The following is a 14,871-nucleotide window of genomic DNA, read 5'->3' as shown; positions in this document are numbered from 1 at the left end:
AACCTTTTATAAGAAAAAAATTACAGGAATGCTATTAAACATGACTTTCTAATGGCAGGTCCTGTGAAGTGAGAAGTTTAGTAAAATAGAGAAATATTTTGTTTTCTATTCCTGTTTCTTTGCCCAAAGGTGTAGTTTAATCAATTGTACTTGTAGTTCAAATTTTTTGTGTACTTACTGTTATGTCAGGTTATATTTTCTTTTTTTGAGATTATTAGATTCTATGTGAGATTGATTTGTAATTCAAATCCTAATAAACAAAATTAACCACAAAAATAAATATAAAATGAACGACTGTCAGTGGCTTATAATAATTTTTGGTTGCTCTTATTTTGGATAAATACTGAGTCTAGTCGATATGGATGATACTGACCAATTCTTGCTGCAGTATTACCTATTAGGTAGTATATACTATACCAAAGATAGGAAAATACAAGCTCTGTTTGACATGGTTGATCTCCTTAGCCCCACAGGGTTTGTCTGCTAGGGTCTGGTAAACATGCTCAGCCCCTCCTGGGCTCCACGCTACGCTGTCCCATGCTGTCCTGCGGGCGGCTGGTCTGAATCGAGCTGATCTGTGTGTGTCAGAAACACACTGATTTTCACAGACTTTAGTACCAAAAAAAAAAAATGTAAAAAAAAAAAATCTCAGTAGTCTTATATCAGTTTACCTATTGAAATGGTAATATATTTTTTAGTATATTGAGTTAAATAAAAAGTCTTATTAAACTTAATTTCACCTGCTGCTTTTTATTTTATTTATTTCCTTTGTGGTTCACCCATGTTTCTATCGGATGCACCGTTCCAGGTGTTTTCCTTCATTTTCCCATGTTTCCTCGTCCCAGCTCTGAGGGGCAGACTGCTCCCTGCTGCTTTGCAGCTGAGAGAACCGAGCGTCTGGGGGCCGCAGCCCTGCCAGACCCGCACGTTCTGACGTCAGGCCCGCTGCTTTCCCTGCACCTGCTGGGCTGCCCTCGCCCCTGTCCCGCATGAGCGCAAATCGAAGGCAGCCTTCTCGGTGCATGTTCAAGTGTCTCTAATGAGCTTCCATAGGAAAAAAGTGAAATCAGTTGAACAGCGGGGAGTGAAAGGGAGTGAATCTGTTTACCTTCCTGAGTTTATTTTGCTTTTTGTCTTTATTATCTGGTGCATCTTGACTGTGCAGCCAGTCATTCGGTTTTAGTTTATTTACAAAAGCCTCTTCAGCCTCTGACATCCGAGTTTCCCAGAAGGCTTTGCTCCAGGTGCTCTCAGAGGGTCAGTACCTTGCAGATGTTTTTAAATAACTCTGATACTCCGTGTGATAACTGCCCCGGGTTTGTATATTCTCTGGTGGTGTAAAGATTCATTCATCAGCCTTTGGAAGATGAACCCAGCTTCCCTCAGGACTGTTTTTTCGACTGTACCTCTCGAGTTCTGTTGAGTCAGGGATCTCTATTTAGTCCTAACGTTTTACTCGTGCCAGCGTGTGTCACAGGCCAGGTTGGGACACGTCAAGAGGCAGCACTGAGAAAGGGTTCTGGTGGGTTTTTCAGACTCTAGGTTTTTAAACACTAAGTTTAAAAAAATTAGTACCTGAAGAGGTAACTGTCCCTTTCTAGAATTGTATGGATTTAGAAGAGCAAAATAAAGAGGTAGATATCTCAAACTTTAATTTAATTAAAAACAAATGTTAATGAATAAGTAACTTTGGATTTTGGCCAAACACAACCTATATGGTTTTATTACAGTAAAACATTCATGATGTTTAAGCCTGGCTGTCATGAAGTTTGACCTCTGTAAGCTTTCAAGGTACATAGGGTAGTTGCTGTATTAGGACAGAAATTTTATTTTCTCAACAAACTTACACTGAGCATTACTGCCTCCCAAGCATGACGTCATCACTTTCTATGGGTTATTTAATTCTCATCACTTTTCCTTAGAAATCCTCCTATTTCTGTTTTGTAAATGAGGAAACTGAGATTAGAGGGATTACATAATTTACGGAGTCTGTAACTTTTTTGAGATGGAAAGAGCATCTGAACTGAGTAAGCCCAGCCTCAGACGTGCAGGCCCATGCAGCAGAAGTGCCAGCAGAGGAGCAAGGGGTCTGAGCCAGGTTTACCTTTTAGTTTTGCAGTGTACGCTCCAGAGGTGAAAAAGCAAGTTTCTTTTTTTTTAGGTTGAGGATCTACTATATCTCAGTTATTAGAAAAGAGAATATCAAATAAAAATAATGTCACATAAAGCTGAATTTGGCCATTTCTTGTATATCATTACCCTCTAGTAACTGTTTGCCATTTCAAAACTAAATAAGATTCTGGTATAGGGAGATGTATTTTAGAACCATATTTTCCTGTAAGACTAAGACTGTATCATCTTATTTAAGATAAGTTACAGACAGCAATGGCAGGAAGATTTCAGAGCTTGGCCAGCATGTTGAATACAGTATTGTCTATGGTGACAGAATTAGAATGAAATTCTTTTGAGCTGGTTGATTTTATTGCAGACATAAGCTTGGTGCTTACAGCAGATCAGAAAAGGCAGAAGTCAAGATACTTAGAATCAAAGCTGTTTTAGAAAACCGCTCAGTTTTAAAGTGAATTCACCATATTGGGTAGTTTTGTTTTCATAAAGAAGCACAATTTGAATGCTTCATTGACATTTTAGGATCTGAGAAAAGCTGCCTCAAGTAGTGGAAAAGGGTGAAAGTGATGGTTACAGACAGTCCTCCTCTTTCGGCTACACTGCGTCCTACAAGTTCCCTTTTAAAGTGATTGGCTGGTAGACTTCTGGCTCAACGTGGGTAGATTGAACACATTCCTGAAACAACTGAAATGACAATGAAGGAGTAAAAAGAAGATACAAACCCACGAAGATGGAGGGTGGATTTCATGAACAAGACAGAGGAGGACCTGCTGTGACTGCTTCACTCTTCACGACCACTAGCTGTTGCCCTGCAAGAGGCAGCACCTCTGGTCTGTTAACATCAGACCCGACAGTGTGATCTGGTTCCTCCCCACGCACCCCTCCAGGAGGCTTTTGTATAATCCTCTCCCCGCCCCAGGCCTCAAGTACGGTTGTGTGAGTCACTTTGGCCAGAGAGATGTGGGTAGAAGTGAGCAGATATGTACAAACCAGCTCCTGACTGACCACATCTCTTCCTTCTGCTGTGAGGACTCAGGTTGTTTAGGCAGAAGCTGCTCTGTCAGCCTGGGTCCTGGAATGATGGTGACATGATACAGAGGTGGCCCATGACAGACACGTACTGCGTAAGCCATTGACATTTGAGTGTTGTTTGTTACTGCAGCGTAACCTGGGCTATTGTGACAGATACACAAACCACGCAGGAAAGTGGGGGAATCCAAGCATAGGTTGGAGGTAAAGGAATTCTGAGAACAGTGGTAAAGAGTCCATGGTGACCCCCTGTGCAGCTGAACTAAAGAAAAGTCTTTAGGAAGATGGAGGGCTTCAGAAGGGTGTCCAATAAAAAGTTTACACCTGAGAGTTTGAATCTCTTGGGGTATTTACAGTTCCTTTTTCAGTGATTTTGCTTAATGATGTAGAAACATTGAAAGCTAAGGGCATGGAAAACAACAAGGGAAGCAATTCTTAGTTCCTGGGAAAACAAAATTTTGTACAGAAAAGGAAATTGAGTCATAGTACACCATTTGACTCCACTGATCATGAAGACAAACACCAAATGTGAGATAGTGTTATACTTTACATTGGAAGTACGGGATGGGGAAAGTGTGTGTGTTTCTAGGTGAGAGTGTGCATGTATTGTCAGGAAACTAAATTCTCTTCAGTGTATTTTCTTTTAAGAATCAAAAAATAGTGTAGGGACCTCTCAGGGGGTCCAGGGGTTAAGATTTCACCTTCCGATGCAGAGGGTACGGGTTCGATCCCTGGCCAGGGAGCTAAGATCACATATGCTCCACAGCCAAAAAACGAAAGCATGAAACAGAAAGAAGCACTACTGTAACAAATTCAGTAAAAGACTTTAAAAATGTTCCACATCAAGAAAAAAAATCTTTAAAAACAGAAGGAGTACACATGACATAGGAAAACAGATTGACACAACAGAGAAAACACTGGATGAGAAAGAGATGGAGAGCAGAAGTCACTGTCAGGGAGAAGGCTGCTTTTGGGGAGCAGCAGTCAGGCCCATCATGGCTGGAGAACTCTGCTGTTGGTTGTAAAACCTCACAGCGTCTGATATTTAAAATTATATATATATATGTTTTATTTTTATGAAAATTTAAATTAAAAATACAACTGGAGAGGGCTTCTCTGGTGGCTCAGTGCACCTGCGTAGCAGCCAGCAGGGGACATCTCGTGCCCCTGTCTATAGAGCTCGGTCTCCACGGAAGGGACTTTAGCATGCGGTGATGGCAAAGTGAACTCGAGGCTCCCAGTGGCTGGGTCTCAGCCCTTTCCTCTTTCCAGTCCCACGTCCATCCCAGGCCAGGCTTCCGTTACGTTACCTGCGCTGGTTCATAACTCCTTAGAGTGAGAAATAAGCTTCCAACACCAGCCAAAATAGAGCAGGTTCACACTGACACTCCTCTCACTGGCTATAGTGAAAGTTGTGGACAGAAACCAGAGAGCCTGCGGATTCTAAGAGTAAACAACAGCAGGCATATCAAAAGGGAAGTGAGAACTTGAAGAACAGCCAGCGAGTCTCCTGGTTTATTTGCTCCTGCTTTATCTCCTGAGTGTGACTCAAGAGCGAGCCATGTCCCAGGACTGCGGACAGAAGCAACAGAAACCAGGGGAAACCTCTCTGTGGAGGCCTGGAGAGTGCGCTCCTGTGACTCAGAGTGTGAAGAGTCTCCCCTCCCCTCCCAGCCCGGCCTGAAGCCGGCTGCCCTGCAAACCTAGGCTGCCACCTCAGCAGTGAGGGGTGACAGGCACGTGACACCCCATGGAAAGGCTGCCTGAGAGACTGGAGAAGGGTCCCCTGTGGCCTCAAGCGTGCAGGGAGCTCCTAGGAGATGTATATATATAGGCTTCCCAGGTTGCACCAGCAGTAAAGAATCTGCCTGCCAACTCAGGAGACGCTCAGTCCCTGGGTTGGGAAGATCTCCTGGAGGAGAGCCTGGCAATGCACTCCAGTGTTTTTGCCTGGAGCCTGGTGGACTACAGACCATAGAATCACAGAGTCAGACACAAGTGAAGCAACTTAGCATGTGTGTGTATACACACACACACACACACACACGTCTTCCCTGTGGCTCAGACAATGAAGAGTCCACCTGCAATGCAGGAGACGCAGATTCAATCCCTGGGTTGGGAAGATCCCCAGAAGAAATGAGCAGCTACCCACGCTAGTATTCTAGCCCGGAGAATCTCATAGACTACATAGACGCTGGAGTCTCAGAGTCAGACATGGCCGAGCGACTTCCACTTTTTCATATACGTATATATTTATATGGGCTTTTTATTGATGTTTCTTTGCTTTACCCTGCACGCTGCCCAGCTATGGAGACTACTTGACAGTGTGAGAAGTTAGACCTCTTGAAAGAAACTCTGACTCTGGCCAGAAGACTGGGGAGAAGGGCCCCTGTGAGCTGGAGAGTGCACTGGACAAAAAGACGCCCTGCTTCTGTCCCTGAACTGACACAGATCCCGAACTCACCTGTGAGCATCATCCACACACACACACCAGAGCCACAGAACCGCAGCCAAGGCCCAGAGAGCTAACCCACCGTGTCCGCCACCGCCACGCGCCAGGCCAGCCCCTGAGTGGCATCTGCACAGGGCAGACACACCTCTGAAAACAGAGCTGACTTGGGAACCATCGTCCACAGAAGGCGGGACGGGACTTCCAGTCTGTTGTTGTTCAGTCACTCAGATGTGTCCGACTCTGCAATCCCATGGACTGCAGCATGCCAGGCTTCCCTGTCCTTCACCATCTCCCCAAGTTTACTCAGATTCATGTCCATTGAGTCTGTGATGCTATCTAACCATCCTCCTGTCTAAACCTGAACACCGTCTCGACACTCTGAAGAGTTTTCAGAAGACTCAGATTTTCACAGTCTCAACAAAATGTCCAAATGCAACGCAGCATTATCCATCACACAGAGAGCCAGGAAAATCTGACAGCTCTCATGGGGAAGGTTGGTCAGCAGATGGCTGCCCCAAGATCACCCACATGCTGGCGTGGTAGGCCAGTGGCTGGCTGTAAGGCAATTACTGTGCCCTGTGAGGTGGCACAGGTCCTCAGAGATGAGTGGAAAGATGGAAATTCTCAGCAGAGAAGCAGTGTAAGAACTCAAAGGGAACATTTGGAACAGAAAAATAAGGTGTCCAGTGAATGGCCTTACTAGCAGTACAGAGATGGCAGAGGAAAGACGAGTCAGTGAACATGAAACACATCAGTAGATACTATCTGACCTGAAGAATATACAGGGAAAAGGTTAAAAAACAAAGAAAAAACAGGGCCTCACAACACCTGATGGCCCGTACCAAAAGGTCTGAATTTGTGTCACTGGAGTCCCACGAAAGGAGAAAGGCTGCTGTAGAAAAAGTATTTGAAGAAAGCATGGCTGAAATTTTTCCAAATTTGGTGAGGCACAAATGTATGGATTCAAGAAACTCAGAAAACCCCAAACAGGGTAAACTCAGAAAAAAATCATGCCCATAACCATCATCAAACTGGTGAAAAACAGACTTTAACAAACAAAAAGCCTTGAACCAGAAATGACCCATTACAGAACAATGTTTTGAACGACAATAAATTTCTCTTAAGAAACCTTGGAGTCTGGAAGACAGTGCTGTCCCCCTCGAATTCTATCTCTAGTGAAAATGTTCCTTGGGAAGGAAAGTAAAGATACTCTCAGATAAAAGAAAATCTTCAATACTTCCCTGTCAGCAGACCTGCTGTGAAATAAAGGCTGAAAGAAGTTCTTCAGACCTAAGGGGAGTGTTGCTGAGGGAAGGTCGGGGCCTCGGGGTAAAGGAGGAGCAACAGAAATAGTAAAAAAAAACGCTCAGATTCTTTAAAATGCAGATGACACAAAAGCAAAAGTTACAGCAGTGTCAGGAGGGGGATTCATTGTGTATAGGTGTAACTCACATGACAGCTGTAAGGTTAAGGGTGGTGGGGGACAGGAGCTGTGTGGTTGTGAAGTCTTTGCATTTTGCTTGAAGTGGTGAAATAACTGTGTAAACTGAAGTTAGATATGTATAGTGTGATTCCTAGAGCAGCCACTTAAGAAAGAACCAATAGATAGATGAAAACTGAATACTAAAACATTTTAATAATCCATAAGAAGGCAAGAAAGGAGGTACCAACAGAGCAAAAGACAGGGGAGACAAACCATGGAAACGCTAATTAAAAGAAAACCTCTTGGGAGTAACATATACACACTACTGTGTAGAAGAAAAACAACAGGGACCAGCGGTCTACCACAGGGAGCTCTGCTCAATACTGTGTAACAACCTATACGGGAATTGAATCTGAAAAAAATATATATATACCTGAAATGAGCACAATGTTATGAATCAACTATACTTACATTTTTTAAAATAAATAGATTTTTTTTAAACTTGACGAAAGCCAGAGATGCTATATTAATATCAAAGTAGACATCAGAACAAAGAAAATTACCCAGGGGTAAAGAGATACATTGCATAATCTTAAAAGGATCAATTCACCCGAAATACTTAACCATCATTAATACATGCACACTTAAAAGTTAAAACCCGCAGTTGTGCTTGGAGACTTGAGCCCCGTGTTCTGTGACTGGCAGAACAAATGGCAGCAACACATCCGTAGGGGACTTGAATAACACCATCGACTCACTTGAGGCAATTGACGTTTATCGGATGTTCCACCAACCACAGCAGAAGACAGCCTCTTCTGAGGTGCTCATGGGCCAGCGCCCAAGGTCAGCTTTATCATGGGGCATAAAGCAAGCCTGAAGATTTTTAAAGAAATAGGAACCATACAGAATATGCCCTCTGACCACAGCAGAACTGAACTAGAAACCAGTAACAGATAACCTGGAATACCCGCAAAAGTTTTCAAATTAGACAGCACACATCTAAATAACTCATGTGTCAGAGAGGGAAGAAAATTAGAAAACAAGCTGAATAAATATGAAAAGACATGTCAAATGCGAGTGATATTGGGCTGGTAGGGAAATTTATAGCATCAGATACTTCTATTAGGAAAGAAGAAAAGTCTCAAATGGGTAATTCAGGTTCCACCTTAAGAAACTAGAAAGAAGAGCAAATTAAGCCCAAAGCAAGCAGAAGGAAGGGAAAATAAGAGCAGCAATCAATAAGACACCAAAAAACAGGAGAGAAAATCAGCAAAACCTAGAACTGGTTCTTTGAAAAAAGTAAAACAGATAAACCTAAACTCCTTGCCAGAATGATCCAGCTTGCCTGTCTGTACAGGTCAACCATGACTGCCATGCACATTACCTCTTTCTGTTCTAACTAAACTTGTACATACCCAAAAGACTTCTCTACAAACCCTCGTAGTAATTTTATTTGTAAGAGGATAATAGCAGTGAGAAGGTCAAATTTGCACAGATAGGTCAGAATTTGGAAGCACCCTCTTGTGAGACACTGGTTCTCGGTGCCAGGTCACCATGGATGAACTAGTCGTGGACCACCCGTGCTATGCTGAAAGCATCGGCATGGGTCGTAAATTACAGGCCCCTTGTGCACAGACCTGATCTTATCTTTTATTTGTATTCTGTGTTACCAAATGAACACGGCAAATGACCAGATCTGGATAAGTAGGTAGGTATAATGTACTTAAAGTAACTCCCAGATACTTGTACCTTAATCCGAGTCATTACACACCTACATATGTCTGATGTTTCTGTCCAGTCTAATGATGTTCTGCTCAGGGTGATCGAGAAGGAGCCACAGAGTGGCCCCGCTTTCCCAAAATCCCTCCCTCTTTATGACTTCGTGATGGAGATTGACACAAAGATCCTGCCTTGAGCTCAGGTCACAGCGCTTGAACCTGGGCAGGTGGCGGAAGATGCAGGGGGTTTTGGTGCCATCAGCCTCTCCTTGGCCCTAGACCGCTGGGAGGAGCGAAACCTCTCCCAATCCAGCAGATTCTAAGTCCTTGAGGCTTTATCATCTGTTGTCTTAACCTTGGAATCAGTTCAGGCAGTTACTACAAAAGCAATTTGAAAGGTTAAAAGTGAGCCCTGTGTAAATTTATTACTAGGGAAATGAAAGTCATGTTATCTGCCCACAGATAATGGCGAGTTTATTTTTCCATTCTGAGATCCCTATTGGTATGTCCGTAGCCTCGGTTAGTACTTCCTAACCTTTTGGGGGTCACAGAGCCCTTTGAGAATCTGATGGGCTTCCTGCCTGCCTGCTTCCCCCACGCCTTCAAATATCAGCTTTTTTCCTGCTACGGGCCAGGCCTTGTTCTGGGGGACTGTGCTTCATGCTGACCCACCTCCAAAAGCACCTCTCTGCACGTGCACACACCATCTCCCATACAAACTTCAGGGATTGAGTATTGAACCACTGAAGTTGTCTAGAGTCCAGAAATCCCTTCAAAGTAATTGTACGAGACCTCCCCGGTGGCACGGTGGACAAGAATCCACCCGCCAATGCAGGGGACACAAGTTCGATCCCTGGTCTAGGGAGATCCCACAGGCCACAGAGCAGCTAAGCCCACGCGGCACCACCACTACTGAGCCTGTGCTGTAGAGCCCGCAAGCCGCAACCCCTGAGCCCGAGTGCTGCAAGCACTGAAGCCCGTGCACCCTGGAGCCACCGCAGTGAGAAGCCCACACTCCTCAACTAGAGAGTAGTGTCTGCTTACTGCAACTAGGGAACAGCCCACCCAGCAACGAAGACTCAAATACTTGATGCTCTTGCTGACAGAACCTTAGTGTTTGCAGGAATGACAACAGAATGTTGTCTGTTCAGGACCTGGGCAGGGAGAGGAAGATCCTCGTTCAGACCACGTTGGCGGGGAGGGGTGGGTACAGGGAGTTTGACCTTTCATGGCGGTCAGAAGAGGTGCTCTGTGCTGTCAGTGGGCTCATTGCTATGCATGAGTGCAGTGGCCGGGACAGCCTTCAAGGACACTCTACCCGCCCCCCGCCCCCCACCCCCAGCCTGTGCTTCTTAAGAAGAAGCAATTTTAAATTTACACTGTGGGCAACAAATCTTACTCATTGTAGCCTCCTCTGCCATTCTAACTGAAAAACTGACCTCTTCCCTACAAACCATGGCTCAGGAGCTAATGTGTTTTCATACGTGATTAAGGGGCGCACGTCTACAGGGAACTGAGTGATGACGCTTGTCACTCCATCCTTAAACCCAAGAGTTGCTTTTTTGTTCTCTTGACGGGGTTCAGCACGTGAACGGGTCTGAGCTCTGAAGGAGACTGTTTATCTCAAGAACTGGCCCACTCTGAAAAGCCACAGCAGAGCCTCACTGTGGGTTTTTGTGTTTCTGCTGTTGCCTTGGGATATTCAACAGCTCCCTGGGTTACACACTCTGTGTGGGTCCTCAGCGCTCCTCTCGCCTGGCCAGCCAGTCCACGCGGCCTTCACTCCTCATCCTTTGGGACCAGGGGACTCACTGCAGACAGGACCTCACACGGAGTTCAGGGGAAAACTCTCTTCTTGGAACTTAACAATCTGGCATGCGTAGATGAGGAAGACCATGTGACAGCACTGTGTAAGTGACGCACAGATACGATGTGAGAGGAGAGTCAGAGAGAGGCCACTCTGGGAGATTTCCCTGGTGGCCTAAGACCCCACGCTCCCAATGCAGGGGCCCCTGGTCAGGGAGCTGGATCCCACATGCCGCACCCGCAAGATCCTGCATGCCACAATTAAGAACCCAGCGTGGCCAAAAAAATAAATAAATATTTTTAAAGAGAGGTCACTTTTATTTTATCTGAACCACAGAGACTTAACGTCCTCGACTTTACCAAGAAACATCTGTGTAGCAGTGCTGTTTGGATTTACGCGCTGCTCTTATGACTCGACAATGACTGTATTTTATCATTTGTTTTTGAAAGCCCAGACTAACATGCTAGAAGTCTGAATCTCGGCAGAGAGAAACTGGATTCCAAAACGTTTTCTGAAATGCTTAATGAGTGAAGCGTCTTTTAGTTTCCCTAACACGGTGCTTTGCATGTGGCAGTCGCTCGGGACGGCTGCATCGAGTGTGTCTATTCTTGTCCAAAAATCACTTAGAAAGTAGTCTCAGATAATCAATTTGAAGCTATTGGGATGTTATTTTTAACCCACAGAAGGAAAAAATTACAATTTTTTCATGTTCTTGTGGGTTTTGGAGAAAGGAAGTTTTAGGCAAGAACTGGTATTAGAATTATCCTCTGTGTCAACCATAGGACTCTAATTTAAAAAGGAACCAAACCATAATTTGACTGCTTATAACCGAAAGGGCTCTGGGTTAAGTGGGGTCTGCTATTTCCATAATTATAGATTAAGGTTGAAACGAAAGACGTACAGAAACTCCAGCTTATTTTCCCTCAGTCACAAACTAGCATGAGGCCCCATTACTAAACCACTGCTGTGTGAAATCTTAGAAATTTTTCATTGATTGTATATTTCTATGGTTAGTGTATTTCAACAAAGCTATTCCTATCGCTGCTGCTGCTGCTGCTAAGTCACTTCAGTCGTGTCCGACTCTGTGTGACCCCATAGATGGCAGCCCACCAGGCTTCCCCGTCCCTGGGATTCTCCAGGCAAGGACACGAGTGGGTTGCCATTTCCTTCTCCAATGCATGAAAGTGAAAGTGAAGTCGCTTAGTCGTATCTGACTCTTCGCGACCCCATAGACGGCAGCCCACCAGGCTCCCCGTCCCTGGGAGTCTCCAGGCAAGAACACTGGAGTGGGTTGCCATTTCCTTCTCCAATGCATGAAAGTGAAAAGTGAAAGTGAAGTTACTCAGTCGTGCCCAACTCTTAGCGACCCCATGGACTGCAACCCACTAGGCTCCTCCGTCCATGGGAGTTTCCAGGCAAGAATACTGGAGTGGTAGCCTTCTCCGATTCCTATCACTAGTAAACACTTAATTCAGTAATTTGATTTCAACATGAGAAAGTCTGTTTTTCATCAAAACAAGTTTCTGACCTGTAAAAAATACTCTGTTTTATGTTTGCCTTAAACATATATTCCCCACAAACTATAATTCTATGGGACAAGACTTATTTTGCTATATCGAGATTTACTCTGGATAACACAGTTTCAGTGTGTTTTGGGAAGAATTGACAGTTTTAAGATAATGTAGGTGCTTATCTATGTAAGCTTCAGAATACTACCGTCAGATTCGACCGGAATATGCTGTGTTTTCTTCCACACCAAAGCACTAATGCTTGTACAAGAGAAACACTTGTAAACCTGCAGATTAATTGCATTATTTGAGCTCTGAGTTGCCGGTGCCTGACAGATAGTCCATCGGGGAACTGGTGTATGGTAGCCTCGTTGTAATAATAAATACACAGGAAATGAGAACATTGGTGCCCACGCAGTGCTAGGCTGTCAGAATTTACAGCCGCAGGGAGCTGATGGCAAAAGCCCATCAGCATAAGTTATGCCAAAGATGATCAGGTGTTTGATGCAAAATAAACTCGAAGTGAGGGCGGGAGCATGAGAGGGTTGGTGGAGGAGAGCCCCATGCTGTGAGTCCCTGGGAAGCTGTGGTCGGCCATGGGGAGGCCTGCCTTGTCCAGACTACAACGTGTAAGCCGGGATGGAGGCACCTGTCGTGAAGATGGTTCAAGATCTAACGTCTTGGATTTCAGTTTAACTCAACAAACATCTGTTGGATACACCACACTGCTCGTGATGCAGTGGGGGGAGCAGTAAACACTTACGACATGGGCTTTTTCTTGTCTAGTCCAAGGATCTACAAAAAACTATAGGAGCAAAGAAGCAGGAGTCTAGAGGAGTCTTGAAGGACAAGGTGTCGGGAGGGAAGACACATCAGAGAGCCCACACCTATCTTCTGGGAGATTTGGGGGTTAACCAGTCAGTTTATGGGCAGAATTAAACTATAAATTTAAATGGCCAACAAAACAGAATAAATTGTTCCTATTTATATTTATTATCACCCATGACTATTTCTGCTGCTTATTTTTATGTTTATTTACTCTGTTAAATCTCCCAGACTAAAGCAACTTTATCCTCAAATAAATAAAATTAGGAAGTTGGTATATAATTGAGAAGATTCCATGTGACCGTTGATGAACCCGAGGGCAGAGAGACCTCAGATTGCCTGTTCGGGAGCATAAGGACCTCTGTGGGGATTTGGAAGGTCTAATGACATAACGTGCGTTTGTTACAAGTGAAACCTTTGGAAGATTAACCCATCTTTTCCTCTGAAGACAGTGAATTCTCATTTACAGTTGGGAGATCCATATAATTTGATCCAAATTAGTGTACCGGTTTAGTCGAGAGGCTGATTCTTTGTCATTGTTTATGGCCTTAACTTTGTAAGGAAGTTATTTAGAAGGAGGAAGGTTGTTTTCACTTCATAGCACTTGTCTAGGCTTTCTCCTGTTTATCCCCAAATGTGCATGTTTCAGTCACTCACAAAATACAAGCTGCTTCTCATCCACTGGGAACCTCTAGTGTTTGGAGGTCATGGGACCCCTGATTTGTGAGGTGCAGTAAAACCATGTCACATGAGAAGAACCAGACCAGGGGCCAAAGATAACAGTGCTATGTGGACTCTCGGGGCCAGCAAAGGTTCTGTCCGGGTTTGGTCAGTGGAGCTGAGGCAGAATATGAATGAAAGAATGTGACTCTATAGGCCTTAAAGAGCGTGCGGATGGAGTGCGTCTTCAGTGCATAGTCCGAATGAGGCGGAATGGCCAGTCAGCACAGAGCAGCCATGCAACCCGTTGCCCAGCCGTGGATACAGAGCCCGCCTCACAACCCCTGCCCTCAGACACCCCGCTTCCTGCACCCCCTTCTCCTCCTTCCCTCCACCCTCCCTTGGGTCCTCGTGAGTTCACACGAACCTTAGTTTAAACAAGATGACTTCCCATCTCTTACAACCACGTCTCCAAGTCATTCAAACATAAACATTGTTTTTATACTTTATGTATTTTGTTTGTAACGGCCGAAGAGGGGCATATTTTATGCAAACAGATTGAACCAGGAAACGGGACTGTGGCCACAGGAGACCACCCTCCACCTGTGTGTCAGGTGCTTGAACCACCCACCTGTGCCCACCTCCAGCTCTGACGGTTCACGACCCTCACTTTCTGATTGTTAAACTATCCTGTGGTCTTTCGGAAGGACAGTATGTGTATGTCTGCATGCGCAAGTACAGGCATGCTTAGGAACAAATGCCAGGAATCAGTCACCATCCTTGAGGTCGAGCTACAAAAACTATCGGGAAAATCAGGACAAGAAATCAAGCAATTCTGTATTCTAGCAAAGCCTCAACAACAAGTGTTTACACCAAGTGTATGATTAGATGTTCTTGGTCCTTCCACTGGGATTATTATTCCACTCATTTGAGAAAGACTTACTGAAGGGAATGGGGTTTGAAGGAATTTTAAGATTTTTGGCTTATCCTTAAGTGCCCAGAAGAGGTTTGTGTAATTTACACTCCCTGGTTTCCATGGCTTTTCCCAGTGCAAAGAGAGGACTTAAATGCCTTCTTTCCTGCCTGCTGTCCTATCCTTTTGAGAGAAATTAGTGAGATCACTTTGAAAGGGAATGACAGTGGGGTGGGAGGGGCGGAAGCAGTACCACATCTGACGTCCTATCCTGCTTGCACAGACGTCACCGTCGCAGTTCCAGCTGACCTACTCAGTAACCATATGGAAATATGGCTTGTATTTTAAAGTTGCCCACGTTAGCATGAATATCGCTAAAAGATCACAAACCCCCTTCATGATTTGGAGT

General features: G+C 44.7%; 2 protein-coding genes across 16 annotated transcripts in view; one reads left to right on the top strand and one right to left on the bottom strand.

Annotated features, from left to right (window-relative positions):
* Window positions 1–14,871, top strand: part of DCP1B (decapping mRNA 1B) — a 42,762-nt gene that overhangs the window by 7,193 nt on the left and 20,698 nt on the right. The window lies entirely within an intron of this gene.
* The window catches only part of CACNA1C (calcium voltage-gated channel subunit alpha1 C), a 459,914-nt gene that overhangs the window by 443,984 nt on the left and 1,059 nt on the right, over window positions 1–14,871 (bottom strand). The window lies entirely within an intron of this gene.

The sequence above is a fragment of the Bos javanicus genome, chromosome 5, assembly GCF_032452875.1.
Source record: "Bos javanicus breed banteng chromosome 5, ARS-OSU_banteng_1.0, whole genome shotgun sequence".
Classification (NCBI taxonomy): Eukaryota; Metazoa; Chordata; class Mammalia; order Artiodactyla; family Bovidae; genus Bos; species Bos javanicus.
Note: the sequence above shows the minus strand (reverse complement) of the source record. Positions and strands in the feature narration are given on the sequence as shown.